Source organism: Lactuca virosa, chromosome 1 (genome assembly GCF_052849685.1).
Source record: "Lactuca virosa cultivar CGN04683 chromosome 1, Lactuca_virosa_CGN04683_v6, whole genome shotgun sequence".
NCBI lineage: Eukaryota > Viridiplantae > Streptophyta > Magnoliopsida > Asterales > Asteraceae > Lactuca > Lactuca virosa.
The window spans coordinates 256,652,274-256,672,648 of NC_136426.1; the positions used below are offsets into that span (position 1 = coordinate 256,652,274).

Here is a 20,375-nt window from a genome sequence, read left to right on the forward strand (position 1 = left end):
AAATTTGCGTATTTTTTCGAGATCTACGTCATGGCAAACTGCCCAAGGCGGTTTGGCCAAAAAACAAAATCGAAAATCGGCCTCTAGGGCATTCAATTTATAGAATTTTCACTAATGTTGACTCTTAAAAGGACTTTGACCGATCGTAGGTTTTAATAGAAAATGATAATTTTACATTTTTAAATTTTGGAGGCCTTATATGTATGAATGTCAAAAGTGGGTCAAACATCTTCTGAAACAGGATTATTCTTTATTTATCAACACGTTGTAAGATATTGATTCAAAACAAACTCAAAAGTATAGTTGTAGATTAATTGGTCATTTTGCTTTTAATGATTCGAAGTATCTTACAGATCCCATGTTCAAATCTTTGGATTTCCTTATTCTTCCAAATCATTTTCAATTTTTTATTATCATTTGTTCACTTATTGTTTTTATGTCTTAAAAGACGCAGAACCTCCTTTGTTTTCGTACGCGAGGCGTGGGACCCACGTGACCGATCGGGTCCGTTCCAAAAATACGAAAAACAACAACCATGAAGCGGAGGCTAACCAAGCATAGAAACAGCAAGAAACAAAAAAAACCGCACGTAAAATCTAAAAAAACGCAAACGGACAACGAAAAAGGGGGGTGCAACACGAGGACTTCCCAGGGGGTCACCCATCCTAGTACTACTCTCGCACAAGCACGCTTAACTGCGGAATTCTAATGGGATCCGATGCACTACTGCTGGTACGATCGCACCCGAAATATTATCCATGCTTATTGTTTTTATGTCTTAAAAGACGCAGAACCTCATTTGTTTTCGTACGCGAAGCGTGGGACCCACGTGACCGATCGGGTTTGTTCCAAAAATACGAAAACCATCAACCATGAAGCGGAGGCCACCCGAGCATAGAAACAGCAAGAAACAAAAAAAACCGCACGTAAAATCTAAAACAACGCAAACGGGCAACGAAAAAGGGGTGTGCAACACGAGGACTTCCCATGGGGTAACCCATCCTAGTACTACTCTCGCCCAAGCACGCTTAACTGTGGAGTTCTTATGGGATCCGGTACATTAGTGCTGGTATGATCGCACCCGAAATATTATCCATGCTTATTGCTTTTATGTCTTAAAAGACGCAGAACCTCCTTTGTTTTTGTACGCGAGGCGTGGGACCCACGTGACCGATCGGGTCCGTTCCAAAAATACGAAAACCATCAACCATGAAGCGGAGGCCACCCGAGCATTGAAACAGCAAGAAACAAAAAAAACCGCACGTAAAATCTAAAAAAACGCAAACGGGCAACGAAAAATGGGGTGCAACACAAGGACTTCCCAGGGGGTAACCCATCCTAGTACTACTCTCGCCCAAGCACGCTTAACTGTGGAGTTCTGATGGGATCCGGTGCATTAGTGCTGGTATGATCGCACCCGAAATATTATTCATGCTTATTGCTTTTATGTCTTAAAAGACGCAGAACCTCCTTTGTTTTCGTACGCGAGGCGTGGGACCCACGTAACCGATCGGGTCCGTTCCAAAAATACGAAAACCATCAACCATGAAGCGGAGGCCACCCGAGCATAGATACAGCAAGAAACAAAAAAAAACCGCACGTAAAATCTAAAAAAACGCAAACGGGCAACGAAAAAGAGGGGTGCAACACAAGGACTTCCCAGGGGGTCACCCATCCTAGTACTACTCTCGCCCAAGCACGCTTCACTGCGGAGTTCTGATGCGATCCGGTACATTAGTGCTGGTATGATCGCACCCGAAATATTATCCATGCTTATTGCTTTTATGTCTTAAAAGACGCGGAACCTCCTTTGTTTTCATACGCGAGGCGTGGGACCCACGTGACCGATCGGGTCCGTTCCAAAAATACGAAAACCATCAACCATGAAGCGGAGGCCACCCGAGCATAGAAACAGCAAGAAACAAAAAAAACCGCACGTAAAATCTAAAAAAACGCAAACGGGCAACGAAAAAGGGGGGTGCAACACGAGGACTTCCCAGGGGGTAACCCATCCTAGTACTACTCTCGCCCAAGCACGCTTAACTGGGGAGTTCTGATGGGATCCGCTGCATTAGTGCTGGTATGATCGCACCCGAAATATTATCCATGCTTATTGCTTTTATGTCTTAAAAGACGCAGAACCTCCTTTGTTTTCGTACGCGAGGCGTGGGACCCACGTGACCGATCGGGTCCGTTCCAAAAATACGAAAACCATCAACCATGAAGCGGAGGCTAACCAAGCATAGAAACAGCAAGAAACAAAAAAAAAACCACACGTAAAAACTAAAAAAACGCAAACGGGCAACGAAAAAGGGGGGTGCAACACAAGGAATTCCCAGGGGGTCACCCATCCTAGTACTACTCTCGCCCGAGCGCACTTAACTGCGGAGTTCTGATGGGATCCGGTACATTAGTGCTGGTATGATCGCACCCGAAATATTATCCATGCTTATTGCTTTTATGTCTTAAAAGACAAAGAACCTCCTTTGTTTTCGTACGCGAGGCGTGGGACCCACGTGACCGATCGGGTCCGTTCCAAAAATACGAAAACCATCAACCATGAAGCGGAGGCCACCCGAGCATTGAAACAGCAAGAAACAAAAAAAACCGCACGTAAAATCTAAAAAAACGCAAACGGGCAACGAAAAATGGGGTGCAACACAAGGACTTCCCAAGGGGTAACCCATCCTAGTACTACTCTCGCCCAAGCACGCTTAATTGTGGAGTTCTGATGGGATCCGGTGCATTAGTGCTGGTATGATCGCACCCGAAATATTATTCATGCTTATTGTTTTTATGTCTTAAAAGACGCAGAACCTCCTTTGTTTTCGTATGCGAGGCGTGGGACCCACGTGACCGATCGGGTCTGTTCCAAAAATACGAAAACCATCAACTATAAAGCGGAGGCCACCCGAGCATAGATACAGCAAGAAACAAAAAAAAACCGCACGTAAAATTTAAAAAAACGCAAACGGGCAACGAAAAAGGGGGGTGCAACACGAGGACTTCCCAGGCACGCTTAACTGTGGAGTTCTGATGGGATCCGCTGCATTAGTGCTGGTATGATCGCACCCGAAATATTATCCATGCTTATTGCTTTTATGTCTTAAAAGACACAGAACCTCCTTTGTTTTCGTACGCGAGGCGTGGGACCCACGTGACCGATCGGGTCCGTTCCAAAAATACGAAAAAAATCAACCATGAAGCGGAGGCTAACCAAGCATAGAAACAGCAAGAAACAAAAAAAATCACAAGTAAAATCTAAAAAAACGCAAACGGGCAACGAAAAAGGGGGGTGCAACACAAGGACTTCCCAGGGGGTCACCCATCCTAGTACTACTCTCGCCCGAGCGCGCTTAACTGCGGAGTTCTGATGGGATCCGGTACATTAGTGCTGGTATGATCGCACCCGAAATATTATCCATGTTTATTGCTTTTATGTCTTAAAAGACGCATAACCTCCTTTGTTTTCGTACGCGAGGCGTGGGACCCACGTGACCGATCGGGTCCGTTCCAAAAATATGAAAACCATCAACCATAAAGCGGAGGCCACCCGAGCATAGAAACAGCAAGAAACAAACAAAAACCGCACGTAAAATCTAAAAAAACGCAAACGGGCAACGAAAAAGGGGGGTGCAACACGAGGACTTCCCAGGGGGTAACCCATCCTAGTACTACTCTCGCCCAAGCACGCTTAACTGTGGAGTTCTGATGGGATCCGGTGCATTAGTGCTGGTATGATCGCACCCGAAATATTATCCATGCTTATTGCTTTTATGTCTTAAAAGATGCAGAACCTCCTTTGTTTTCGTACGCGAGGCGTGGGACCCACGTGACCGATCGGGTCCGTTCCAAAAATACGAAAACCATCAACCATGAAGCGGAGGCTAACAAAGCATAGAAACAGCAAGAAACAAAAAAAACCACACGTAAAATCTAAAAAACGCAAACGGGCAACGAAAAAGGGGGATGCAACACAAGGACTTCCCAGGGGGTCACACATCCTAGTACTACTCTCGCCCGAGCGCGCTTAACTGCAGAGTTCTGATGGGATCCGGTACATTAGTGCTGGTATGATCGCACCCGAAATATTATCCATGCTTATTGCTTTTATGTCTTAAAAGACGCAGAACCTCCTTTGTTTTCGTACACGAGGCGTGGGACCCACGTGACCGATCGGGTCCAAAATACGAAAACCATCAACCATGAAGCGGAGGCCACCCGAGCATAGATACAGCAAGAAACAAAAAAAAAACTGCACGTAAAATCTAAAAAAACGCAAACGGGCAACGAAAAAGAGGGGTGCAACACAAGGACTTCCCAGGGGGTCACCCATCCTAGTACTACTCTCGCCCAAGCACGCTTCACTGCGGAGTTCTGATGCGATCCGGTACATTAGTGCTGGTATGATCGCACCCGAAATATTATCCATGCTTATTGCTTTTATGTCTTAAAAGACGCAGAACCTCCTTTGTTTTCATACGCGAGGCGTGGGACCCACGTGACCGATCGGGTCCGTTCCAAAAATACGAAAACCATGAACCATGAAGCGGAGGCCACCCGAGCATAGAAACAGCAAGAAACAAAAAAAACCGCACGTAAAATCTAAAAAAACGCAAACGGGCAACAAAAAAGGGGGTGCAACACGAGGACTTCCCAGGGGGTAACCCATCCTAGTACTACTCTCGCCCAAGCACGCTTAACTGTGGAGTTCTGATGGGATCCGCTGCATTAGTGCTGGTATGATCGCACCCGAAATATTATCCATGCTTATTGCTTTTATGTCTTAAAAGACGCAGAACCTCCTTTGTTTTCGTACGCGAGGTGTGGGACCCACGTGACCGATCGTGTCCAAAATACGAAAACCATCAACCATGAAGCGGAGGCCACCCGAGCATAGATACAGCAAGAAACAAAAAAAAAAACGCACGTAAAATCTAAAAAAACGCAAACGGGCAACGAAAAAGAGGGGTGCAACACAAGGACTTCCCAGGGGGTCACCCATCCTAGTACTACTCTCGCCCAAGCACGCTTCACTGCGGAGTTCTGATGCGATCCGGTACATTAGTGCTGGTATGATCGCACCCGAAATATTATCCATGCTTATTGCTTTTATGTCTTAAAAGACGCAGAACCTCCTTTGTTTTCGTACGCGAGGTGTGGGACCCACGTGACCGATCGGGTCCAAAATACGAAAACCATCAACCATGAAGCGGAGGCCACCCGAGCATAGAAACAGCAAGAAACAAAAAAAAACCGCACGTAAAATCTAAAAAAACGCAAACGGGCAACGAAAAAGGGGGTGCAACACGAGGACTTCCCAGGGGGTAACCCATCCTAGTACTACTCTCGCCCAAGCACGCTTAACTGTGGAGTTCTGATGGGATCCGCTGCATTAGTGCTGGTATGATCGCACCCGAAATATTATCCATGCTTATTGCTTTTATGTCTTAAAAGACGCAGAACCTCCTTTGTTTTCGTACGCGAGGCGTGGGACCCACGTGACCGATCGGGTCCGTTCCAAAAATACGAAAACCATCAACCATGAAGCGGAGGCTAACCAAGCATAGAAACAGCAAGAAACAAAAAAAAAACCACACGTAAAAACTAAAAAAACGCAAACGGGCAACGAAAAAGGGGGGTGCAACACAAGGAATTCCCAGGGGGTCACCCATCCTAGTACTACTCTCGCCCGAGCGCACTTAACTGCGGAGTTCTGATGGGATCCGGTACATTAGTGCTGGTATGATCGCACCCGAAATATTATCCATGCTTATTGCTTTTATGTCTTAAAAGACAAAGAACCTCCTTTGTTTTCGTACGCGAGGCGTGGGACCCACGTGACCGATCGGGTCCGTTCCAAAAATACGAAAACCATCAACCATGAAGCGGAGGCCACCCGAGCATTGAAACAGCAACAAACAAAAAAAACCGCACGTAAAATCTAAAAAAACGCAAACGGGCAACGAAAAATGGGGTGCAACACAAGGACTTCCCAAGGGGTAACCCATCCTAGTACTACTCTCGCCCAAGCACGCTTAACTGTGGAGTTCTGATGGGATCCGGTGCATTAGTGCTGGTATGATCGCACCCGAAATATTATTCATGCTTATTGTTTTTATGTCTTAAAAGACGCAGAACCTCCTTTGTTTTCGTATGCGAGGCGTGGGACCCACGTGACCGATCGGGTCTGTTCCAAAAATACGAAAACCATCAACCATGAAGCGGAGGCCACCCGAGCATAGATACAACAAGAAACAAAAAAAAACCGCACGTAAAATTTAAAAAAACGCAAACGGGCAACGAAAAAGGGGGGTGCAACACGAGGACTTCCCAGGCACGCTTAACTGTGGAGTTCTGATGGGATCCGCTGCATTAGTGCTGGTATGATCGCACCCGAAATATTATCCATGCTTATTGCTTTTATGTCTTAAAAGACGCAGAACCTCCTTTGTTTTCGTACGCGAGGCGTGGGACCCACGTGACCGATCGGGTCCGTTCCAAAAATACGAAAACCATCATCCATGAAGCGGAGGCTAACCAAGCATAGAAACAGCAAGAAACAAAAAAAAAACCACACGTAAAATCTAAAAAAACGCAAACGGGCAACGAAAAAGGGGGGTGCAACACAAGGACTTCCCAGGGGGTCACCCATCCTAGTACTACTCTCGCCCGAGCGCACTTAACTGCGGAGTTCTGATGGGATCCGGTACATTAGTGCTGGTATGATCGCACCCGAAATATTATCCATGCTTATTGCTTTTATGTCTTAAAAGACAAAGAACCTCCTTTGTTTTTGTACGCGAGGCGTGGGACCCACGTGACCGATCGGGTCCGTTCCAAAAATACGAAAACCATCAACCATGAAGCGGAGGCCACCCGAGCATTGAAACAGCAAGAAACAAAAAAAACCGCACGTAAAATCTAAAAAAACGCAAACGGGCAACGAAAAATGGGGTGCAACACAAGGACTTCCCAGGGGGTAACCCATCCTAGTACTACTCTCGCCCAAGCACGCTTAACTGTGGAGTTCTGATGGGATCCGGTGCATTAGTGCTGCTATGATCGCACCCGAAATATTATTCATGCTTATTGCTTTTATGTCTTAAAAGACGCAGAACCTCCTTTGTTTTCGTATGCGAGGCGTGGGACCCACGTGACCGATCGGGTCTGTTCCAAAAATACTAAAACCATCAACCATGAAGCGGAGGCCACCCGAGCATAGATACAGCAAGAAACAAAAAAAAACCGCACGTAAAATTTAAAAAAACGCAAACGGGCAACGAAAAAAGGGGGTGCAACACAAGGACTTCCCAAGGGGTCACCCATCCTAGTACTACTCTCGCCCAAGCACACTTAACTGCGGAGTTCTGATGGGATCCGGTACATTAGTGCTGGTATGATCGCACCCGAAATATTATCCATGCTTATTGCTTTTATGTCTTAAAAGACGCAGAACCTCCTTTGTTTTCGTACGCGAGGCGTGGGACCCACGTGACCGATCGGGTCCGTTCCAAAAATACAAAAACCATCAACCATGAAGCGGAGGCCACCCGAGCATAGAAACAGCAAGAAACAAAAAAAAAACCGCAAGTAAAATATAAAAAAACGCAAACAGGCAATGAAAAAGAGGGGTACAACACGAGGACTTCCGACGGGGTCACCCATCCTAGTACTACTCTCGCCCAAGCACGCTTAACTATGGAGTTCTGATGGGATCCGGTGCATTAGTGCTGGTATGATCGCACCCGAAATATTATCCATGCTTATTGCTTTTATGTCTTAAAAGACGCAGAACCTCCTTTGTTTTCGTACGCGAGGCGTGGGACCCACGTGACCGATCGGGTCCGTTCCAAAAATACGAAAACCATCAACCATGAAGCGGAGGCTAACCAAGCATATAAACAGCAAGAAACAAAAAAAAAACCACACGTAAAATCTAAAAAAACGCAAACGGGCAACGAAAAAGGGGGGTGCAACACAAGTACTTCCCAGGGGGTCACCCATCCTAGTACTACTCTCGCCCGAGCGCACTTAACTGCGGAGTTCTGATGGGATCCGGTACATTAGTGCTGGTATGATCGCACCCGAAATATTATCCATGCTTATTGCTTTTATGTCTTCAAAGACGCAGAACCTCCTTTGTTTTCGTACACATGGCGTGGGACCCACGTGACCGATCGGGTCCGTTCCAAAAATACGAAAACCATCAACCATGAAGTGGAGGGCACCCGAGCATAGAAACAACAAGAAACAAAAAAAACCGCACGTAAAATCTAAAAAAACGCAAACGGGCAACGAAAAAGGAGGTGCAACACGAGGACTTCCCAGGGGGTAACCCATCCTAGTACTACTCTCGCCCAAGCACGCTTAACTGTAGAGTTCTGATGGGATCCGGTGCATTAGTGCTGGTATGATCGCACCCGAAATATTATCCATGCTTATTGCTTTTATGTCTTAAAAGACGCAGAACCTCCTTTGTTTTCATACACGAGGCGTGGGACCCACGTGACCGATCGGGTCCGTTCCAAAAATACGAAAGCCATCAACCATGAAGCGGAGGCTAACCAAGCATAGAAACAGCAAGAAACAAAAAAAAAACCACACGTAAAATCTAAAAAACGCAAACGGGCAACGAAAAAGGGGGATGCAACACAAGGACTTCCCAGGGGGTCACCCATCCTAGTACTACTCTCGCCCAAGCACGCTTCACTGCGGAGTTCTGATGCGATCCGGTACATTAGTGCTGGTATGATCGCACCCGAAATATTATCCATGCTTATTGCTTTTATGTCTTAAAAGACGCAGAACCTCCTTTGTTTTCGTACGCGAGGCGTGGGACCCACGTGACCGATCGGGTCCGTTCCAAAAATACGAAAACCATCAACCATGAAGCGGAGGCCACCCGAGCATAGAAACAGCAAGAAACAAAAAAAAACGCACGAAAAATCTAAAAAAACGCAAACGGGCAACGAAAAAGGGGGGTGCAACACAAGGACTTCCCAGGGGGTAACCCATCCTAGTACTACTCTCGCCCAAGCACGCTTAACTGTGGAGTTCTGATGGGATCCGGTGCATTAGTGCTGGTATGATCGCACCCGAAATATTATCCATGCTTATTGCTTTTATGTCTTAAAAGACGCAGAACCTCCTTTGTTTTCGTACGCGAGGCGTAGGACCCACGTGACCGATCGGGTCCGTTCCAAAAATACGAAAACCATCAACCTTGAAGCGGAGGCCACCCGAGCGTAGATACAGCAAGAAACAAAAAAAACCGCACGTAAAATCTAAAAAAACGCAAACGGGCAACGAAAAAGGGGGGTGCAACACATGGACTTCCCAAGGGTCACCCATCCTAGTACTACTCTCGCCCAAGCACGCTTAACTGCGGAGATCTGATGGGATCCGGTACATTAGTGCTGGTATGATCGCACCCGAAATATTATCCATGCTTATTGCTTCTATGTCTTAAAAGACACAGAACCTCCTTTGTTTTCGTACGCGAGGCGTGGGACCCACGTGACCGATCGGGTCCTTTCCAAAAATACGAAAACCATCAACCATGAAGCGGAGGCCACCCGAGCATAGAAACAGCAAGAAACAAACAAAACCGCACGTAAAATCTAAAAAAACGCAAACGGGCAACGAAAAAGGGGGTGCAACACGAGGACTTCCCAAGGGGTCACCCATCCTAGTACTACTCTCGCCCAAACACGCTTAACTGCGGAGTTCTGATGGGATCCGGTGCATTAGTGCTGGTACGATTGCACCCGAAATATTATCCATGCTTATTGCTTTTATGTCTTAAAAGACGCAGAACCTCCTTTGTTTTCGTACGCGAGTCGTGGGACCCACGTGACCGATCGGGTCCGTTCCAAAAATACGAAAACCATCAACCATGAAGCGGAGGCCACCCGAGCATAGAAACAGCAAGAAACAAAAAAAACTGCACGTAAAATCTAAAAAAACGCAAACGGGCAACGAAAAAGGGGGTGCAACACGAGGACTTCCCAGGGGGTAACCCATCCTAGTACTACTCTCGCCCAAGCACGCTTAACTGTGGTGTTCTGATGGGATCCGGTGCATTAGTGCTCGTATGATCGCACCAGAAATATTATCCATGCTTATTGCTTTTATGTCTTAAAAGACGTAGAACCTCCTTTGTTTTCGTACGCGAGGCGTGGGACCCACGTGACCGATCGGGTCCGTTCCAAAAATACGAAAACCATCAACCATGAAGCGGAGGCCACCCGAGCATAGAAACAGCAAGAAACAAAAAAAACCGCACGTAAAATCTAAAAAAACGCAAACAGGCAACGAAAAAGTGGGGTGCAACATGAGGACTTCCCAGGGGGTCACCCATCCTAATACTACTCTCGCCCAAGCACGCTTAACCGCGAAGTTCTGATGGGATCCGGTGCATTAGTGCTAGTATGATCGCACCCGAAATATTATCCATGCTTATTGCTTTTATGTCTTAAAAGACGCAGAACCTCCTTTGTTTTCGTACGCGAGTCGTGGGACCCACGTGACCGATCGGGTCCGTTCCAAAAATACGAAAACCATCAACCATGAAGCGGAGGCCACCCGAGCATAGAAACAGCAAGAAACAAAAAAAACTGCACGTAAAATCTAAAAAAACGCAAACGGGCAACGAAAAAGGGGGTGCAACACGAGGACTTCCCAGGGGGTAACCCATCCTAGTACTACTCTCGCCCAAGCACGCTTAACTGGGGAGTTCTGATGGGATCCGCTGCATTAGTGCTGGTATGATCGCACCCGAAATATTATTCATGCTTATTGTTTTTATGTCTTAAAAGACGCAGAACCTCCTTTGTTTTCGTACGCGAGGCGTGGGACCCACGTGACCGATCGGGTCCGTTCCAAAAATACGAAAACCATCAACCATGAAGGGGAGGCCACCCGAGCATAGAAACAGCAAAAAACAAAAAAAAACCGCAAGTAAAATCTAAAAAAAACGCAAACGGACAATGGAAAAGGGGGGTACAACACGAGGACTTCCGACGGGGTCACCCATCCAAGTACTACTCTTGCCCAAGCACGCTTAACTGCGGAGTTCTGATGGGATCCGGTGCATTAGTGCTGGTATGATCGAACCCGAAATATTATCCATGCTTATTGCTTTTATGTCTTAAAAGACGCAGAACCTCCTTTGTTTTCGTACGCAAGGCGTGGGACCCACGTGACCGATCGGTTCCGTTCCAAAAATACGAAAACCATCAACCATGAAGCGGAGGCCACCCGAGCATAGAAACAGCAAGAAACAAACAAAAACCGCACGTAAAATCTAAAATAACGCAAACGGGCAACGAAAAAGGGGGTGCAACACGAGGACTTCCCAGGGGTCACCCATCCTAGTACTACTATCGCCCAAACACGCTTAACTGCGGAGTTCTGATGGGATTCGGTGCATTAGTGCTGGTATGATCGCACCCTCAATATTATCCATGCTTATTGCTTTTATGTCTTAAAAGACGTTAAAAGACGCAGAACCTCATTTGTTTTCGTACGCCAGGCGTGGGACCCGCGTGACCGATCGGCTCCGTTCCAAAAATACGAAAACCAGCAACCATGAAGCGGAGGCCACCCTAGCATAGAAACAGCAAGAAAGAAAAAAAACAAAAAAAAACCGCACGTAAAATCTAAAAAAACGCAAACGTGCAACGAAAAAGGGGGGTGCAACACGAGGACTTCCCAAGGGGTCACCCATCCTAGTACCACTCTCGCCCAAGCACGCTTAACTGCGGAGTTCTGATGGGATCCGGTGCATTAGTGCTGGTATGATCGCACCCGAAATACTATCCATGCTTATTGCTTTTATGTCTTAAAAGACGCAGAACCTCCTTTGTTTTCGTACACGAGGCGTGGGACCCACGTGACCGATCGGGTCCGTTCCAAAAATACGAAAACCATCAAGCATGAAGCGGAGGGCACCCGAGCATAGAAACAGCAAAAAACCAAAAAAAAATTGCACGTAAAATCTAAAAAAACGCAAACGGGCAACGAAAAAGGGGGGTGCAACACGAGGACTTCCCATGGGGTCACCCATCCTAGTACTACTCTCGCCCAAGCACGCTTAACCGCGGAGTTCTGATGGGATCCGGTGCATTAGTGCTAGTATAATCGCACCCGAAATATTATCTATGCTTATTGCTTTTATGTCTTAAAAGACGCAGAACCTCCTTTGTTTTCGTACGCGAGGCGTGGGACCCACGTGACCGATCGGGTCCGTTCCAAAAATACGAAAACCATCAACCATGAAGCGGAGGCCACCCGAGCATAGAAACAGCAAGAAACAAAAAAAAACCGCACGTAAAATCTAAAAAAACGCAAACGGGCAACGAAAAAGAGGGGTGCAACACGAGGACTTCCCAGGGGGTAACCCATCCTAGTACTACTCTCGCCCAAGCACGCTTAACTGTGGTGTTCTGACGGGATCCGGTGCATTAGTGCTGGTATGATCGCACCAGAAATATTATCCATGCTTATTGCTTTTATGTCTTAAAAGACGTAGAACCTCCTTTGTTTTCGTACGCGAGGCGTGGGACCCACGTGACCGATCGGGTCCGTTCTAAAAATACGAAAACCATCAACCATGAAGCGGAGGCCACCCGAGCATAGAAACAGTAAGAAACAAAAAAAAACCGCACGTAAAATCTAAAAAAACGCAAACAGGCAAAGAAAAAGTGGGGTGCAACATGAGGACTTCCCAGGGGGTAACCCATCCTAATACTACTCTCCCCCAAGCACGCTTAACTACAGAGTTCTGATGGGATCCGGTGCATTAGTGCTAGTATGATCGCACCCGAAATATTATCCATGCTTATTGCTTTTATGTCTTAAAAGACGCAGAACCTCCTTTGTTTTCGTACGCGAGGCGTGGGACCCACGTGACCGATCGGGTCCGTTCCAAAAATACGAAAACCATCAACCATGAAGGGGAGGCCACCCGAGCATAGAAACAGCAAGAAACAAAAAAAACCGCAAGTAAAATCTAAAAAAACGCAAACGGACAATGGAAAAGGGGGGTACAACACGAGGACTTCGGACGGGGTCACCCATCCAAGTACTACTCTTGCCCAAGCACGCTTAACTGCGGAGTTCTGATGGGATCCGGTGCATCAGTGCTGGTATGATCGCACCCGAAATAATATCCATGCTTATTGCTTTTATGTCTTAAAAGACGCAGAACCTCCTTTGTTTTCGTACGCGAGGCGTGGGACCCACGTGACCGATCGGGCCCGTTCCAAAAATACGAAAACCATCAACCATGAAGCGGAGGGCACCCGAGCATAGAAACAGCAAAAAACAAAAAAAAACCGCACGTAAAATATAAAAAAACGCAAACTGGCAACGAAAAAGGGGGTGCAACACGAGGACTTCCAAGGGGGTCACCCATCCTAGTACTACTCTCGCCCAAGCACGCTTAACCGCGGAGTTCTGATGGGATCCGGTGCATTAGTGCTGGTATGATCGCACCCGAAATATTATCCATGCTTATTTCTTTTATGTCTTAAAAGACGCAGAACCTCCTTTGTTTTCGTACGCAAGGCGTGGGATCCACGTGACCGATCGGTTCCGTTCCAAAAATACGAAAACCATCAACCATGAAGCGGAGGCCACCCGAGCATAGAAACAGCAAGAAACAAACAAAAACCGCACGTAAAATCTAAAAAAACCTAAACGGGCAACGAAAAAGGGGGTGCAACACGAGGGATCCACGTGACCGATCGGTTCCGTTCCAAAAATACGAAAACCATCAACCATGAAGCGGAGGCCACCCGAGCATAGAAACAGCAAGAAACAAACAAAAACCGCACGTAAAATCCAAAAAAAAACCCAAACGGGCAACGAAAAAGGGTGTGCAACACGAGGACTTCCCAGGGGTCACCCATCCTAGTACTACTATCGCCCAAACACGCTTAACTGCGGAGTTCTGATGGGATTCGGTGCATTAGTGCTGCTATGATCGCACCCTCAATATTATTCATGCTTATTGCTTTTATGTCTTAAAAGACGCAGAACCTCATTTGTTTTCGTACGCGAGGCGTGGGACCCACGTGACCGATCGGCTCCGTTCCAAAAATACGAAAACCTGCAACCATGAAGCGGAGGCCACCGTAGCATAGAAACAGCAAGAAAGAAAAAAAAACAAAAAAAAACCGCACATAAAATCTAAAAAAACGCAAACGTGCAACGAAAAAGGGGGGTGCAACACGAGGACTTCCCAGGGGGTCACCCATCCTAGTACCACGCTCGCCCAAGCACGCTTAACTGCGGAGTTCTGATGGGATCCGGTGCATTAGTGCTGATATGATCGCACCCGAAATACTATCCATGCTTATTGCTTTTATGTCTTAAAAGACGCAGAACCTCCTTTGTTTTCGTACGCGAGGCGTGGGACCCACGTGACCGATCGGGTCCGTTCCAAAAATACGAAAAAACCATCAACCATGAAGCGGAGGCCACCCGAGCATAGAAACAGCAAGAAACAAAAAAAACAGCAAGTAAAATCTAAAAAAACGCAAACGGGCAATGAAAAAGGGGGGTACAACACGAGCACTTCCAACGGGGTCACCCATCCTAGTACTACTCTCGCCCAAGCACGCTTAACTGTGGAGTTCTGATGGGATCCGGTGCATTAGTGCTGGTATGATCGCACCCGAAATATTATCCATGCTTATTGCTTTTATGTCTTAAAAGACGCAGAACCTCCTTTGTTTTCGTACGCGAGGCGTGGGACCCACGTGACCGATCGGGTCCGTTCCAAAAATACGAAAACCATCAAGCATGAAGCGGAGGGCACCCGAGCATAGAAACAGCAAAAAACCAAAAAAAATTGCACGTAAAATCTAAAAAAACGCAAACGGGCAACGAAAAAGGGGGGTGTAACACGAGGACTTCCCATGGGGTCACCCATCCTAGTACTACTCTCGCCCAAGCACGCTTAACCGCGGAGTTCTGATGGGATCCGGTGCATTAGTGCTGGTATGATCGCACCCGAAATATTATCCATGCTTATTGCTTTTATGTCTTAAAAGACGCAGAACCTCCTTTGTTTTCGTACGCAAGGCGTGGGACCCACGTGACCGATCGGTTCCGTTCCAAAAATACGAAAACCATCAACCATGAAGCGGAGGCCACCCGAGCATAGAAACAGCAAGAAACAAACAAAAACCGCACGTAAAATCTAAAATAACGCAAACGGGCAACGAAAAAGGGGGTGCAACACGAGGACTTCCCAGGGGTCACCCATCCTAGTACTACTATCGCCCAAACACGCTTAACTGCGGAGTTCTGATGGGATTCGGTGCATTAGTGCTGGTATGATCGCACCCTCAATATTATCCATGCTTATTGCTTTTATGTCTTAAAAGACGCAGAACCTCATTTGTTTTCGTACGCGAGGCGTGGGACCCGCGTGACCGATCGGCTCCGTTCCAAAAATACGAAAACCAGCAACCATGAAGCGGAGGCCACCCTAGCATAGAAACAGCAAGAAAGAAAAAAAACAAAAAAAAACCGCACGTAAAATCTAAAAAAACGCAAACGTGCAACAAAAAAGGGGGTGCAACACGAGGACTTCCCAGGGGGTCACCCATCCTAGTACCACTCTCGCCCAAGCACGCTTAACTGCGGAGTTCTGATGGGATCCGGTGCATTAGTGCTGGTATGATCGCACCCGAAATACTATCCATGCTTATTGCTTTTATGTCTTAAAAGACGCAGAACCTCCTTTGTTTTCGTACACGAGGCGTGGGACCCACGTGACCGACCGGGTCCGTTCCAAAAATACGAAAACCATCAAGCATGAAGCGGAGGGCACCCGAGCATAGAAACAGCAAAAAACCAAAAAAAAATTGCACATAAAATCTAAAAAAACGCAAACGGGCAACGAAAAAGGGGGGTGCAACACGAGGACTTCCCATGGGGTCACCCATCCTAGTACTACTCTCGCCCAAGCACGCTTAACCGCGGAGTTCTGATGGGATCCGGTGCATTAGTGCTAGTATAATCGCACCCGAAATATTATCTATGCTTATTGCTTTTATGTCTTAAAAGACGCAGAACCTCCTTTGTTTTCGTACGCGAGGCGTGGGACCCACGTGACCGATCGGGTCCGTTCCAAAAATACGAAAACCATCAACCATGAAGCGGAGGCCACCCGAGCATAGAAACAGCAAGAAACAAACAAAAACCGCACGTAAAATCTAAAAAAACGCAAACGGGCAACGAAAAAGGGGGTGCAACACGAGGACTTCCCAGGGGGTCACCCATCCTAGTACTACTCTCGCCCAAGCACGCTTAACTGCAGAGATCTGATGGGATCCGGTACATTAGTGCTGGTATGATCGCACCCGAAATATTATCCATGCTTATTGCTTTTATGTCTTAAAAGACGCAGAACCTCCTTTGTTTTCGTACGCGAGGCGTGGGACCCACGTGACCGATCGGGTCCGTTCCAAAAAACGAAAACCATCAACCATGAAGCGGAGGCCACCCGAGCATAGAAACAGCAAGAAACAAAAAAAAACCGCACGTAAAATCTAAAAAAACGCAAACGGGCAACGAAAAAGAGGGGTGCAACACGAGGACTTCCCAGGGGGTAACCCATCCTAGTACTACTCTCGCCCAAGCACGCTTAACTGTGGTGTTCTGACGGGATCCGGTGCATTAGTGCTAGTATGATCGCACCAGAAATATTATCCATGCTTATTGCTTTTATGTCTTAAAAGACGTAGAACCTCCTTTGTTTTCGTACGCGAGGCGTGGGACCCACGTGACCGATCGGGTCCGTTCCAAAAATACGAAAACCATCAACCATGAAGCGGAGGCCACCCGAGCATAGAAACAGCAAGAAACAAAAAAAAAAAACGCACGTAAAATCTAAAAAAACGCAAACAGGCAAAGAAAAAGTGGGGTGCAACATGAGGACTTCCCAGGGGGTAACCCATCCTAATACTACTCTCCCCCAAGCACGCTTAACTACAGAGTTCTGATGGGATCCGGTGCATTAGTGCTAGTATGATCGCACCCGAAATATTATCCATGCTTATTGCTTTTATGTCTTAAAAGACGCAGAACCTCCTTTGTTTTCGTACGCGAGGCGTGGGACCCACGTGACCGATCGGGTCCGTTCCAAAAATACGAAAACCATCAACCATGAAGGGGAGGCCACCCGAGCATAGAAACAGCAAGAAACAAAAAAAAACCGCAAGTAAAATCTAAAAAAACGCAAACGGACAATGGAAAAGGGGGGTACAACACGAGGACTTCCGACGGGGTCACCCATCCAAGTACTACTCTTGCCCAAGCACGCTTAACTGCGGAGTTCTGATGGGATCCGGTGCATCAGTGCTGGTATGATCGCACCCGAAATAATATCCATGCTTATTGCTTTTATGTCTTAAAAGACGCAGAACCTCCTTTGTTTACGTACGCGAGGCGTGGGACCCACGTGACCGATCGGGCCCGTTCCAAAAATACGAAAACCATCAACCATGAAGCGGAGGGCACCCGAGCATAGAAACAGCAAAAAACAAAAAAAAAACCGCACGTAAAATATAAAAAAACGCAAACTGGCAACGAAAAAGGGGGTGCAACACGAGGACTTCCAAGGGGGTCACCCATCCTAGTACTACTCTCGCCCAAGCACGCTTAACCGCGGAGTTCTGATGGGATCCGGTGCATTAGTGCTGGTATGATCGCACCCGAAATATTATCCATGCTTATTTCTTTTATGTCTTAAAAGACGCAGAACCTCCTTTGTTTTCGTACGCATGGCGTGGGATCCACGTGACCGATCGGTTCCGTTCCAAAAATACGAAAACCATCAACCATGAAGCGGAGGCCACCCGAGCATAGAAACAGCAAGAAACAAACAAAAACCGCACGTAAAATCTAAAAAAACCCAAAAGGGCAACGAAAAAGGGGGTGCAACACGAGGGATCCACGTGACCGATCGGTTCCGTTCCAAAAATACGAAAACCATCAACCATGAAGCGGAGGCCACCCGAGCATAGAAACAGCAAGAAAGAAACAAAAACCGCACGTAAAATCTAAAAAAACCCAAACGGGCAACGAAAAAGGGGGTGCAACACGAGGACTTCCTAGGGGTCACCCATCCTAGTACTACTATCGCCCAAACACGCTTAACTGCGGAGTTCTGATGGGATTCGGTGCATTAGTGCTGCTATGATCGCACCCTCAATATTATTCATGCTTATTGCTTTTATGTCTGAAAAGACGCAGAACCTCATTTGTTTTCGTACGCGAGGCGTGGGACCCACGTGACCGATCGGCTCCGTTCCAAAAATACGAAAACCTGCAACCATGAAGCGGAGGCCACCGTAGCATAGAAACAGCAAGAAAGAAAAAAAAAACAAAAAAAAACCGCACATAAAATCTAAAAAAACGCAAACGTGCAACGAAAAAGGGGGGTGCAACACGAGGACTTCCCAGGGGGTCACCCATCCTAGTACCACGCTCGCCCAAGCACGCTTAACTGCGGAGTTCTGATGGGATCCGGTGCATTAGTGCTGATATGATCGCACCCGAAATACTATCCATGCTTATTGCTTTTATGTCTTAAAAGACGCAGAATCTCCTTTGTTTTCGTACGCGAGGCGTGGGACCCACGTGACCGATCGGGTCCGTTCCAAAAATACGAAAAAACCATCAACCATGAAGCGGAGGCCACCCGAGCATAGAAACAGCAAGAAACAAAAAAAACAGCAAGTAAAATCTAAAAAAACGCAAACGGGCAATGAAAAAGGGGGGTACAACACCAGCACTTCCAACGGGGTCACCCATCCTAGTACTACTCTCGCCCAAGCACGCTTAACTGTGAAGTTCTGATGGGATCCGGTGCATTAGTGCTGGTATGATCGCACCCGAAATATTATCCATGCTTATTGCTTTTATGTCTTAAAAGACGCAAAACCTCCTTTGTTTTCGTACGCGAGGCGTGGGACCCACGTGACCGATCGGGTCCGTTCCAAAAATACGAAAACCATCAAGCATGAAGCGGAGGGCACCCGAGCATAGAAACAGCAAAAAACCAAAAAAAATTGCACGTAAAATCTAAAAAAACGCAAACGGGCAACGAAAAAGGGGGGTGTAACACGAGGACTTCCCATGGGGTCACCCATCCTAGTACTACTCTCGCCCAAGCACGCTTAACCGCGGAGTTCTGATGGGATCCGGTGCATTAGTGCTGGTATGATCGCACCCGAAATATTATCTATGCTTATTGCTTTTATGTCTTAAAAGACGCAGAACCTCCTTTGTTTTCGTACGCGAGGCGTGGGACCCACGTGACCGATCGGGTCCGTTCCAAAAATACGAAAACCATCAACCATGAAGCGGAGGCCACCCGAGCATAGAAACAGCAAGAAACAAACAAAAACCACACGTAAAATCTAAAAAAACGCAAACGGGCAACGAAAAAGGGGTGCAACACGAGGACTTCCCAGGGGGTCACCCATCCTAGTACTACTCTCGCCCAAGCACGCTTCACTGCGCAGTTCTGATGGGATCCGGTGCATTAATGCGAAAATGATCGCACCCGAAATATTATCCATGCTTATTGCTTTTATGTCTTAAAAGACGCAGAACTTCCTTTGTTTTCGTACGCGAGGCGTGGGACCCACGTGACGGATCGGGTCCGTTCCAAAAATACGAAAACCATCAACCATGAAGCGGAGGGAACCCGAGCATAGAAACAGGAAAAAACAAAAAAAAAACCGCTCGTAAAATCTAAAAAAACGCAAACGGGCAACGAAAAAGGGGGGTGCAACACGAGGACTTCCCATGGGGTCACCCATCCTAGTACTACTCTCGCCCAAACACGTTTAACCGCGGAGTTCTGATGGGATCTGGTGCATTAGTGCTGGTATGATCGCACCCGAAATATTATCCATGCATATTGCTTTTATGTCTTAAAAGACGTAGAACCTCCTTTGTTTCGTACGCGAGGCGTGGGACCCACGTGACCGATCGGGTCCGTTCCAAAAATACGAAAACCATCAACCATGAAGCGGAGGCCACCCGAGCATAGAAACAGCAAGAAACAAACAAAAACCGCACGTAAAATCTAAAAAAACGCAAACGGGCAACGAAAAAGGGGGTGCAACACGAGGACTTCCCAGGGGTCACCCATCCTAGTACTACTCTCACCCAAACACGCTTAACTGCGGAGTTCTGATGGGATCCGGTGCATTAGTGCTGGTATGATCGCACCCGAAATATTATCCTTGCTTATTGCTTTTATTTCTTAAAAGACGCAGAACCTCCGTTGTTTTCGTACGCGAGGCGTGGGACCCACGTGACCGATCGGGTCCGTTCCAAAAATA

At 47.0% G+C, this 20,375-nt stretch overlaps 56 non-coding genes across 56 annotated transcripts; all 56 read right to left on the reverse strand.

Moving 5' to 3' along the window:
* Positions 1-627: 627 nt before the first annotated feature.
* On the reverse strand, positions 628-746 carry LOC145151106 (5S ribosomal RNA). Its single transcript, XR_013731897.1, has one exon. It is a non-coding gene; the product is annotated as a 5S ribosomal RNA (ribosomal RNA).
* A 218-nt stretch (positions 747-964) lies between these two features.
* LOC145149294 (5S ribosomal RNA) lies at positions 965-1,083 on the reverse strand. Its single transcript, XR_013730144.1, has one exon. It is a non-coding gene; the product is annotated as a 5S ribosomal RNA (ribosomal RNA).
* Positions 1,084-1,300: 217 nt separating this feature from the next.
* LOC145145762 (5S ribosomal RNA) lies at positions 1,301-1,419 on the reverse strand. The gene has a single exon (XR_013726720.1). It is a non-coding gene; the product is annotated as a 5S ribosomal RNA (ribosomal RNA).
* Positions 1,420-1,638: 219 nt separating this feature from the next.
* LOC145147835 (5S ribosomal RNA) lies at positions 1,639-1,757 on the reverse strand. The gene has a single exon (XR_013728724.1). It is a non-coding gene; the product is annotated as a 5S ribosomal RNA (ribosomal RNA).
* Positions 1,758-1,975: 218 nt separating this feature from the next.
* Positions 1,976-2,094, reverse strand: LOC145148971 (5S ribosomal RNA). The gene has a single exon (XR_013729832.1). It is a non-coding gene; the product is annotated as a 5S ribosomal RNA (ribosomal RNA).
* Positions 2,095-2,314: 220 nt separating this feature from the next.
* On the reverse strand, positions 2,315-2,433 carry LOC145148261 (5S ribosomal RNA). Its single transcript, XR_013729154.1, has one exon. It is a non-coding gene; the product is annotated as a 5S ribosomal RNA (ribosomal RNA).
* Positions 2,434-2,650: 217 nt separating this feature from the next.
* On the reverse strand, positions 2,651-2,769 carry LOC145149017 (5S ribosomal RNA). The gene has a single exon (XR_013729879.1). It is a non-coding gene; the product is annotated as a 5S ribosomal RNA (ribosomal RNA).
* A 523-nt stretch (positions 2,770-3,292) lies between these two features.
* LOC145147018 (5S ribosomal RNA) lies at positions 3,293-3,411 on the reverse strand. Its single transcript, XR_013727936.1, has one exon. It is a non-coding gene; the product is annotated as a 5S ribosomal RNA (ribosomal RNA).
* Positions 3,412-3,630: 219 nt separating this feature from the next.
* Positions 3,631-3,749, reverse strand: LOC145143813 (5S ribosomal RNA). The gene has a single exon (XR_013724848.1). It is a non-coding gene; the product is annotated as a 5S ribosomal RNA (ribosomal RNA).
* A 217-nt stretch (positions 3,750-3,966) lies between these two features.
* Positions 3,967-4,085, reverse strand: LOC145150661 (5S ribosomal RNA). Its single transcript, XR_013731471.1, has one exon. It is a non-coding gene; the product is annotated as a 5S ribosomal RNA (ribosomal RNA).
* Positions 4,086-4,299: 214 nt separating this feature from the next.
* LOC145147836 (5S ribosomal RNA) lies at positions 4,300-4,418 on the reverse strand. The gene has a single exon (XR_013728725.1). It is a non-coding gene; the product is annotated as a 5S ribosomal RNA (ribosomal RNA).
* Positions 4,419-4,635: 217 nt separating this feature from the next.
* Positions 4,636-4,754, reverse strand: LOC145147926 (5S ribosomal RNA). Its single transcript, XR_013728826.1, has one exon. It is a non-coding gene; the product is annotated as a 5S ribosomal RNA (ribosomal RNA).
* A 214-nt stretch (positions 4,755-4,968) lies between these two features.
* On the reverse strand, positions 4,969-5,087 carry LOC145147838 (5S ribosomal RNA). Its single transcript, XR_013728727.1, has one exon. It is a non-coding gene; the product is annotated as a 5S ribosomal RNA (ribosomal RNA).
* A 212-nt stretch (positions 5,088-5,299) lies between these two features.
* LOC145147927 (5S ribosomal RNA) lies at positions 5,300-5,418 on the reverse strand. Its single transcript, XR_013728827.1, has one exon. It is a non-coding gene; the product is annotated as a 5S ribosomal RNA (ribosomal RNA).
* Positions 5,419-5,638: 220 nt separating this feature from the next.
* On the reverse strand, positions 5,639-5,757 carry LOC145148263 (5S ribosomal RNA). The gene has a single exon (XR_013729155.1). It is a non-coding gene; the product is annotated as a 5S ribosomal RNA (ribosomal RNA).
* A 217-nt stretch (positions 5,758-5,974) lies between these two features.
* Positions 5,975-6,093, reverse strand: LOC145146401 (5S ribosomal RNA). Its single transcript, XR_013727347.1, has one exon. It is a non-coding gene; the product is annotated as a 5S ribosomal RNA (ribosomal RNA).
* A 525-nt stretch (positions 6,094-6,618) lies between these two features.
* LOC145148160 (5S ribosomal RNA) lies at positions 6,619-6,737 on the reverse strand. Its single transcript, XR_013729058.1, has one exon. It is a non-coding gene; the product is annotated as a 5S ribosomal RNA (ribosomal RNA).
* A 217-nt stretch (positions 6,738-6,954) lies between these two features.
* Positions 6,955-7,073, reverse strand: LOC145149019 (5S ribosomal RNA). Its single transcript, XR_013729881.1, has one exon. It is a non-coding gene; the product is annotated as a 5S ribosomal RNA (ribosomal RNA).
* A 219-nt stretch (positions 7,074-7,292) lies between these two features.
* LOC145145096 (5S ribosomal RNA) lies at positions 7,293-7,411 on the reverse strand. The gene has a single exon (XR_013726087.1). It is a non-coding gene; the product is annotated as a 5S ribosomal RNA (ribosomal RNA).
* A 220-nt stretch (positions 7,412-7,631) lies between these two features.
* LOC145148272 (5S ribosomal RNA) lies at positions 7,632-7,750 on the reverse strand. Its single transcript, XR_013729164.1, has one exon. It is a non-coding gene; the product is annotated as a 5S ribosomal RNA (ribosomal RNA).
* A 220-nt stretch (positions 7,751-7,970) lies between these two features.
* LOC145148905 (5S ribosomal RNA) lies at positions 7,971-8,089 on the reverse strand. Its single transcript, XR_013729769.1, has one exon. It is a non-coding gene; the product is annotated as a 5S ribosomal RNA (ribosomal RNA).
* Positions 8,090-8,306: 217 nt separating this feature from the next.
* Positions 8,307-8,425, reverse strand: LOC145148103 (5S ribosomal RNA). Its single transcript, XR_013729002.1, has one exon. It is a non-coding gene; the product is annotated as a 5S ribosomal RNA (ribosomal RNA).
* Positions 8,426-8,644: 219 nt separating this feature from the next.
* On the reverse strand, positions 8,645-8,763 carry LOC145148620 (5S ribosomal RNA). The gene has a single exon (XR_013729496.1). It is a non-coding gene; the product is annotated as a 5S ribosomal RNA (ribosomal RNA).
* A 218-nt stretch (positions 8,764-8,981) lies between these two features.
* On the reverse strand, positions 8,982-9,100 carry LOC145145764 (5S ribosomal RNA). The gene has a single exon (XR_013726722.1). It is a non-coding gene; the product is annotated as a 5S ribosomal RNA (ribosomal RNA).
* A 218-nt stretch (positions 9,101-9,318) lies between these two features.
* On the reverse strand, positions 9,319-9,436 carry LOC145148423 (5S ribosomal RNA). The gene has a single exon (XR_013729308.1). It is a non-coding gene; the product is annotated as a 5S ribosomal RNA (ribosomal RNA).
* A 217-nt stretch (positions 9,437-9,653) lies between these two features.
* LOC145145794 (5S ribosomal RNA) lies at positions 9,654-9,772 on the reverse strand. The gene has a single exon (XR_013726751.1). It is a non-coding gene; the product is annotated as a 5S ribosomal RNA (ribosomal RNA).
* Positions 9,773-9,989: 217 nt separating this feature from the next.
* LOC145150630 (5S ribosomal RNA) lies at positions 9,990-10,108 on the reverse strand. Its single transcript, XR_013731441.1, has one exon. It is a non-coding gene; the product is annotated as a 5S ribosomal RNA (ribosomal RNA).
* Positions 10,109-10,326: 218 nt separating this feature from the next.
* LOC145150561 (5S ribosomal RNA) lies at positions 10,327-10,445 on the reverse strand. Its single transcript, XR_013731378.1, has one exon. It is a non-coding gene; the product is annotated as a 5S ribosomal RNA (ribosomal RNA).
* A 217-nt stretch (positions 10,446-10,662) lies between these two features.
* On the reverse strand, positions 10,663-10,781 carry LOC145148972 (5S ribosomal RNA). Its single transcript, XR_013729833.1, has one exon. It is a non-coding gene; the product is annotated as a 5S ribosomal RNA (ribosomal RNA).
* A 220-nt stretch (positions 10,782-11,001) lies between these two features.
* On the reverse strand, positions 11,002-11,120 carry LOC145149172 (5S ribosomal RNA). Its single transcript, XR_013730027.1, has one exon. It is a non-coding gene; the product is annotated as a 5S ribosomal RNA (ribosomal RNA).
* Positions 11,121-11,338: 218 nt separating this feature from the next.
* Positions 11,339-11,456, reverse strand: LOC145150643 (5S ribosomal RNA). The gene has a single exon (XR_013731454.1). It is a non-coding gene; the product is annotated as a 5S ribosomal RNA (ribosomal RNA).
* Positions 11,457-11,694: 238 nt separating this feature from the next.
* On the reverse strand, positions 11,695-11,813 carry LOC145135034 (5S ribosomal RNA). Its single transcript, XR_013719519.1, has one exon. It is a non-coding gene; the product is annotated as a 5S ribosomal RNA (ribosomal RNA).
* Positions 11,814-12,033: 220 nt separating this feature from the next.
* Positions 12,034-12,152, reverse strand: LOC145147134 (5S ribosomal RNA). Its single transcript, XR_013728048.1, has one exon. It is a non-coding gene; the product is annotated as a 5S ribosomal RNA (ribosomal RNA).
* A 219-nt stretch (positions 12,153-12,371) lies between these two features.
* LOC145149866 (5S ribosomal RNA) lies at positions 12,372-12,490 on the reverse strand. Its single transcript, XR_013730706.1, has one exon. It is a non-coding gene; the product is annotated as a 5S ribosomal RNA (ribosomal RNA).
* Positions 12,491-12,709: 219 nt separating this feature from the next.
* LOC145150468 (5S ribosomal RNA) lies at positions 12,710-12,828 on the reverse strand. The gene has a single exon (XR_013731292.1). It is a non-coding gene; the product is annotated as a 5S ribosomal RNA (ribosomal RNA).
* Positions 12,829-13,046: 218 nt separating this feature from the next.
* LOC145149605 (5S ribosomal RNA) lies at positions 13,047-13,165 on the reverse strand. The gene has a single exon (XR_013730460.1). It is a non-coding gene; the product is annotated as a 5S ribosomal RNA (ribosomal RNA).
* A 218-nt stretch (positions 13,166-13,383) lies between these two features.
* Positions 13,384-13,502, reverse strand: LOC145145480 (5S ribosomal RNA). The gene has a single exon (XR_013726451.1). It is a non-coding gene; the product is annotated as a 5S ribosomal RNA (ribosomal RNA).
* A 378-nt stretch (positions 13,503-13,880) lies between these two features.
* On the reverse strand, positions 13,881-13,998 carry LOC145151263 (5S ribosomal RNA). The gene has a single exon (XR_013732022.1). It is a non-coding gene; the product is annotated as a 5S ribosomal RNA (ribosomal RNA).
* A 229-nt stretch (positions 13,999-14,227) lies between these two features.
* LOC145147169 (5S ribosomal RNA) lies at positions 14,228-14,346 on the reverse strand. Its single transcript, XR_013728081.1, has one exon. It is a non-coding gene; the product is annotated as a 5S ribosomal RNA (ribosomal RNA).
* Positions 14,347-14,566: 220 nt separating this feature from the next.
* LOC145148931 (5S ribosomal RNA) lies at positions 14,567-14,685 on the reverse strand. The gene has a single exon (XR_013729794.1). It is a non-coding gene; the product is annotated as a 5S ribosomal RNA (ribosomal RNA).
* Positions 14,686-14,904: 219 nt separating this feature from the next.
* On the reverse strand, positions 14,905-15,023 carry LOC145146809 (5S ribosomal RNA). Its single transcript, XR_013727736.1, has one exon. It is a non-coding gene; the product is annotated as a 5S ribosomal RNA (ribosomal RNA).
* Positions 15,024-15,241: 218 nt separating this feature from the next.
* On the reverse strand, positions 15,242-15,359 carry LOC145150645 (5S ribosomal RNA). Its single transcript, XR_013731456.1, has one exon. It is a non-coding gene; the product is annotated as a 5S ribosomal RNA (ribosomal RNA).
* A 227-nt stretch (positions 15,360-15,586) lies between these two features.
* LOC145155256 (5S ribosomal RNA) lies at positions 15,587-15,705 on the reverse strand. Its single transcript, XR_013735705.1, has one exon. It is a non-coding gene; the product is annotated as a 5S ribosomal RNA (ribosomal RNA).
* Positions 15,706-15,925: 220 nt separating this feature from the next.
* LOC145147137 (5S ribosomal RNA) lies at positions 15,926-16,044 on the reverse strand. The gene has a single exon (XR_013728050.1). It is a non-coding gene; the product is annotated as a 5S ribosomal RNA (ribosomal RNA).
* Positions 16,045-16,262: 218 nt separating this feature from the next.
* Positions 16,263-16,381, reverse strand: LOC145145027 (5S ribosomal RNA). The gene has a single exon (XR_013726020.1). It is a non-coding gene; the product is annotated as a 5S ribosomal RNA (ribosomal RNA).
* A 218-nt stretch (positions 16,382-16,599) lies between these two features.
* Positions 16,600-16,718, reverse strand: LOC145150478 (5S ribosomal RNA). Its single transcript, XR_013731302.1, has one exon. It is a non-coding gene; the product is annotated as a 5S ribosomal RNA (ribosomal RNA).
* A 221-nt stretch (positions 16,719-16,939) lies between these two features.
* On the reverse strand, positions 16,940-17,058 carry LOC145150469 (5S ribosomal RNA). The gene has a single exon (XR_013731293.1). It is a non-coding gene; the product is annotated as a 5S ribosomal RNA (ribosomal RNA).
* A 219-nt stretch (positions 17,059-17,277) lies between these two features.
* Positions 17,278-17,396, reverse strand: LOC145148723 (5S ribosomal RNA). Its single transcript, XR_013729594.1, has one exon. It is a non-coding gene; the product is annotated as a 5S ribosomal RNA (ribosomal RNA).
* A 219-nt stretch (positions 17,397-17,615) lies between these two features.
* Positions 17,616-17,734, reverse strand: LOC145145481 (5S ribosomal RNA). The gene has a single exon (XR_013726452.1). It is a non-coding gene; the product is annotated as a 5S ribosomal RNA (ribosomal RNA).
* Positions 17,735-18,110: 376 nt separating this feature from the next.
* Positions 18,111-18,228, reverse strand: LOC145151245 (5S ribosomal RNA). The gene has a single exon (XR_013732006.1). It is a non-coding gene; the product is annotated as a 5S ribosomal RNA (ribosomal RNA).
* A 230-nt stretch (positions 18,229-18,458) lies between these two features.
* On the reverse strand, positions 18,459-18,577 carry LOC145147170 (5S ribosomal RNA). Its single transcript, XR_013728082.1, has one exon. It is a non-coding gene; the product is annotated as a 5S ribosomal RNA (ribosomal RNA).
* A 220-nt stretch (positions 18,578-18,797) lies between these two features.
* On the reverse strand, positions 18,798-18,916 carry LOC145150836 (5S ribosomal RNA). The gene has a single exon (XR_013731648.1). It is a non-coding gene; the product is annotated as a 5S ribosomal RNA (ribosomal RNA).
* A 219-nt stretch (positions 18,917-19,135) lies between these two features.
* LOC145146810 (5S ribosomal RNA) lies at positions 19,136-19,254 on the reverse strand. The gene has a single exon (XR_013727737.1). It is a non-coding gene; the product is annotated as a 5S ribosomal RNA (ribosomal RNA).
* Positions 19,255-19,471: 217 nt separating this feature from the next.
* Positions 19,472-19,590, reverse strand: LOC145150941 (5S ribosomal RNA). The gene has a single exon (XR_013731745.1). It is a non-coding gene; the product is annotated as a 5S ribosomal RNA (ribosomal RNA).
* A 220-nt stretch (positions 19,591-19,810) lies between these two features.
* On the reverse strand, positions 19,811-19,929 carry LOC145148928 (5S ribosomal RNA). The gene has a single exon (XR_013729791.1). It is a non-coding gene; the product is annotated as a 5S ribosomal RNA (ribosomal RNA).
* Positions 19,930-20,146: 217 nt separating this feature from the next.
* LOC145148592 (5S ribosomal RNA) lies at positions 20,147-20,264 on the reverse strand. The gene has a single exon (XR_013729470.1). It is a non-coding gene; the product is annotated as a 5S ribosomal RNA (ribosomal RNA).
* Between the last annotated feature and the right edge of the window lie 111 nt (positions 20,265-20,375).